Raw genomic sequence first — 5,469 nt, 5'->3', positions numbered from 1 at the left:
CAGTCAATATTTATGTCACATATGCACTTATTAAACAAGCCAATATTGACTACAAGCAAGTGCGAGAACGGGTTAGACCCTAACACCGTGTCTCAGCATGGCTGTCCCTAGCAAAGTTTCCCAGCAAGTCTGTCCCCACCATAGTGTCCCAGCATTGCTGACCCTAGCACCTCGTCCCAGCATGGCTGGACCTAGCACTGTGTCCCAGCATGGCTGACCCTAGCACTGTTTCCAAGCATGACTTACCCTAGCACCGTGTCCCAGCATGGTTGTCCCTAACACCGTGTCCCAGCATGGTTGACCCTAGCACCGTGTCCCAGCATGGCTGACCCTAGCAGTGTCCCAGCATGGCTGACCCTAGCACCGTGTCCCAGCATGGCTGTCCACGGCACAGTGTCCCAGCATAGCTAACCCTAGCACCGTGTCCCAGCATGGTTGTCCCTAGCACAGTGTCCCAGCATAGCTGACTCTAGCACCGTGTCCCAGCGTGGTTGTCCCTAGCACAGTGTCCTAGCATAACTGACCCTAGCACCGTGTCCCAGCATGGTTGTCCCTAGCACCGAGTCTCAGCATGTTTGTCCCAAGCACAGTGTCCCAGAATGTCTGAATCTAGCACCGTGTCCCAGCTTGGTTGTCCCTAGCGCAGTGTCCCTGCATAACTGTCCCTAGCACCGTGTCCCAGCATGGATGTCCCTTGCACCGTGTCCCAGCATAGTTGTTCCTAGCACAGTGTCCCAGCATGGCAAACCCTAGCACAGTGTCTCAGCATAGTTTTCCCTAGCACAGTGTCCCATCATAGTGGTCCCTAGCACAGTGTCTCAGCATGGCAGACCCTAGCACCGCGTCCCAGCATGACTGTCCCTAGCACCGTGTCCCAGCCTGGTTGTCCTTAGCACCGTGTAAGAGCATGGTTGTCCCAAGCACCGTGTCCCAGCATGGCTAACCGTAGCACCGTGTCCCAGCTTGGCTGACCCACGGGGGTCTACGGGGTCTACGGGGGCCTCGTAGCCTGGTGGATAGCGCGCAGTACTCGTAATTCTGTGGCGCGGGTTCGATTCCCGCACGAGGCAGAAACAAATGGGCAAAGTTTCTTTCACCCTGAATGCCCCTGTTACCTAGCAGTAAATAGGTACCTGGGAGTTAGTCAGCTGTCACGGGCTGCTTCCTGGGGGTGGAGGCCTGGTCGAGGACCGGGCCGCGGGGACACTAAAAAAAAAAAAGCCCCGAAATCATCTCAAGATAACCTCAAGATAACCCTATCACCGTGTCCCAGCATGGCTGACCCAAGCGCAGAGTCCCAGCATGCTTGTTACTAACACAGTGTCCAAGAATGGCTGTTCCCAGCACCGTGTCCAAGCATTCATGACCCCTAAAACAGTGTCCCAACATTGCTGACCCCTAACACCGTGTCCCAGCATAGTTGTCTCTTAACACCGTTTCCCAGCATTGCTGTCCCTAACACCTTGTCCCAGCATGGCTGACCGTTGCACCGTGTCCTAACATGGCGGTCCCCAGCACAGTGTCCCAACATTACTGACCCTAGCAAAGTTTCCCAGCAAGGCTGTCTCCACCACAGAGTCCCAGCATGGCTTACAATAGCACCACGTCCCAGCATTGCTGACCCTAGCACTGTGTCCCAGCATGGCTGACCCTAGCACCGTGTCCCAGCATGGCTGTCCCTAGCACAGTGTTCCAGCATTGCTGACCCTAGCACTGTGTCCCAGCATAACTGAACCTAGCACCGTGTCCCAGCATGGCTGACCCTAGCACCGTGTCCCAGCATAGTTGTCCCTAGCACAGTGTCCCAGCATAGTTTTCAATAGCACAGTGTCCCAGCATAGTTGTCCCTAGTACAGTGTCCCAGCATAGTTGTCCCTAGCACCGTGTCCCAGCATAGGTATTCCTAGCACAGTGTCCCAGCATAGCTGATCCTAAAGTAACAAACTAGCTGTTGTAGATATGATTCAGAAGGTTCTAGAAACCACGGGTAGAGACCTGACCCCAAGCACAAGGTCGAATCCCCGGGGGGGGGGGGGGTAGGCTTGGCGGTGAAAATAACTAGGCCTTTGTTCACAATTTCGTATAATGAACTATTCCGACCTGAGGTCACAAGGGTCACCAAAGCACCATATTTTTGGTATTTTCTCAAAGGTCAAATAGCCATTTCGTAAACGGAAATAGCTCTTCCCTAGATGGCTGTGTAATTAACTTCAGTTAAAAGAATTCAACCAATCTGGGTCGTTCAGTACAACAGAGATTAGTTGTTAAACTTAAGCCTTGCTAGTAACTTAGTAAACTAGGCGGAAGAATCCCGATCTGGGCTTCTGGGTAGAGGACCATGTGGGAAGGACAGTGTGCTTCCAGGAGCGGCCCGGGCAGGTGGCCTTAATCATTGGCCCCAAGATCTAGCACTAACATCTAGCTGGTCGCCTCAAGGTAGAGTTGCTGTAAGAGTTTGGTATAGGGAATTAGTTCAACTCATTGCCGGTTCATGTAGGAAGTGTTAAGCCAGGGAGTGCTTTGATTTCTAGTTTTTGTTTAGTTTTGAGTCAACCCTTTAGCTAGTAAATTGTCTTTTTATTAATTTCCATTTTATGACATTTATTTATATTGTCCCGTACCACGTAGGTAGACTAAGAGGCGGAGTTGAGTTGGGCGCCGATTCTAACACCGAATCAGAATTCATTATCACTTTGATTTTAATTAATTCCACACTTACCGTAAATCCAATTTCATATATTACTAGTGGAGATCAAGCCCCAAGGTTTATTGATTAGCATGACCGATGCAGACCTCGGTCATTGCTCCGTGGTAATGGTCTGGTGGTGGCAGCGCAAGGCGATTCTAGAGTTTTGCTAGAAGTCTGTTTCACGTCATAAGGTTGTAGAATCTTAAGTCGGTCAACGGCATAAGACCACGTGGCATGTGGTCGGCTCAAGTATAGCTCTGGGGGTCCCTTGGTTTGAGAAGTGAATAATGATTAAGAACAGGGTGCAGGTAAAAGTGGATTAAATAAGAGAAAGAACGAGACCCGTGTTACACTAGCACCGTGTCCCAGCATAGTTGTCCCTAGCACAGTGTCACCGCATAGTTGACCCTAGCACAGTGTCCCAGCATGGCTGACTCTAGCACCGTATCCCATCATGACTGTCCCTAGCACCGTGTCCTAGCATGGTTGTCCCAAGCACCTTGTCCCAGCATGGCTGACCGTAGCAACGTGTCCCAGCATGGCTGACCCTAGCACCGTGTTCCAGCATTGCTGACCCTAACACCGTGTCCAAGCATGGCTGTACCCAGCACAGTGTCCCAGCATGGCTAACCCTAGCAAAGTATCAAAGCAAGGCTTTCTCCACAACAGAGTCCCAGCATGAGTGACCCTATCTCCGTGTTCCAGCATAGCTGTCCCTAGCACAGTGTCCCAACATTACTGACCCAAGCACCGTGTCTCAGCATGGCTTACCCTAGCACCATGTTCCAGCATTATAGGTCCTAGCACAGTGTCCCAGCATGGATAACCCCAGCACAGTGTCCCAGCATGACTGACCCTAGCACCGTTTCCCAGCATTGTTGTCCCTAGCACCGTGTCCTAGCATGGTTGACCCTAGCAACGTGTCCCAGCATTGTTGTCCCTAACACAGTGTCCCAGCAAGGCTGTCCCTAGAACCGTGGTTCCCAGCATGGGTGTCCGCTGCACTGTGTTTCAGATTGGCTGCCCCTAGCACCGTGTCCAGGCATTGCTGTCTCTAGCACTGCGTCCCAGCATGGCTGACCCTAACACCATGTTCCAGCATGGCTGTCCACAGCACAGTGTCCCAGCATAGCTAACCCTAGCACCGTGTCCCAACATGGTTGTCCCTAGCACAGTGTTTCAACATGGCTGACTCTAGCATCGTGTCCCAGCATGGTTGTCCCTAGCACAGTGTCCTAGCAAGGCTGAATCTAGCACCATGTCCCAGCTTGGTTGTCCCTAGCACCGTGTCCTAGCATGGATGTCCCTTGCACCGTGTCCCAGCATAGTTGTCCCTAGCACAGTGTCCCAGCATGGCTGACCCTAGCACCGTGTCCCATCATAGTTGTCCCTAGCACAGTGTCCCAGCATGGCTGACCCTATCTTGAGATGATTTCGGGGTTATAGTGTCCCCGGGCCCGGTCCTCGACCAGGCCTCCACCCCCAGGAAGCAGCCTGTGACAGTTGACTAACTCCCAGGTACCTATTTACTGCTAGGTAACAGGGGCATTCAGGGTGAAAGAAACTTTGCCCATTTGTTTCTGCCTCGTGCGGAAATCGAACCCGCGCCACAGAATTACGAGTCCTGCGCGCTATCCACCAGTTTACGAGGCCCCGATACTGTGTCGGGGCCTCGGGATCCCTAGCACCGTGTCCCAGCATAGTTGTCCCTAGCACCGTGTCCCAGCCTAGTTGTCCCTAGCACAGTGTCCCATCATAGTTGTCCCTAGCACCGCGTCCCCGCATGACTGTCCCTAGCACCGTGTCCCAGCATGGTTGTCCCTAGCACCGTGTCCCAGCATGGTTGTCCCAAGCTCCGTGTCCCAGCATGGCTGACCGTAGCACCGTGTCCCAGCTTGGCTGACCCTAGCACCGTGTCCCAGCATGGCTGACCCTAGCGCAGAGTCCCAGCATTCTTGTTACTAGCACAGTGTCCGAGAATAGCTGTTCCCAGCACCGTGTCCGTGAAAATTTTGTAGGTGGTTATAAGGGGTTATCTCCCCTTACTCTTCTGTTTTCCAGAGATGCGAGGTTCAGCTCCTTTAGCCTATCCTCGTAGCTCATTCCTCTAAGTTCCGGGACTAGCCTGGTGGCATACCGCTGAATCTTCTCTAGCTTTGTCTTGTGTTTAACTAGGTATGGGCTCCAGGCTGGAGCTGCATACTCCAGGATTGGTCTTACATAAGCGGTATACAGGGTTCAGAAAGATTCCTTACACAAGTTTCTAAAGGCAGTTCTTATGTTGGCCAGTCAAGCATATGCCGCTGATGATATTCTTTTGATGTGGGAATCTTGGGACAGGTTCGGTGTGATATCAACCCCCCAAATCTTTCTCTCTATTTGACTCTTGCAGGATTTCACCTCCCAGATGATACCTTGTGTTCAGCCTCCTGCTCCTTTCGCCTAATTTCATCACCTTACACTTTCCTGAGTTGAACTTTAACAGCCATTTTCTAGACCATTCCTCCAGTTTATCCAGGTCATCCTGTAGTGTCTGTCTATCTTCATCCGTCTTGATTCTTCTCATAATTTTTGCATCATCAGCGAACATTGAGAGTAATGAGTCTATACCCTCCGGAAGATCGTTTACATATATTAGCAACAGGATGTGTCCAAGTACTGAGCCCAGTGGGACTCCACTGGTAACATCTCGCCACTCTGATGTCTCCCCCTCACTATTACTCGGTGTTTCCTGTTGCTTAAGTACTCCCTTATTCACTGCAGCACCTTCCCTTTTACTC

The sequence above is a fragment of the Procambarus clarkii genome, chromosome 13, assembly GCF_040958095.1.
Source record: "Procambarus clarkii isolate CNS0578487 chromosome 13, FALCON_Pclarkii_2.0, whole genome shotgun sequence".
NCBI classification, from domain to species: domain Eukaryota; kingdom Metazoa; phylum Arthropoda; class Malacostraca; order Decapoda; family Cambaridae; genus Procambarus; species Procambarus clarkii.
Note: the sequence above shows the minus strand (reverse complement) of the source record.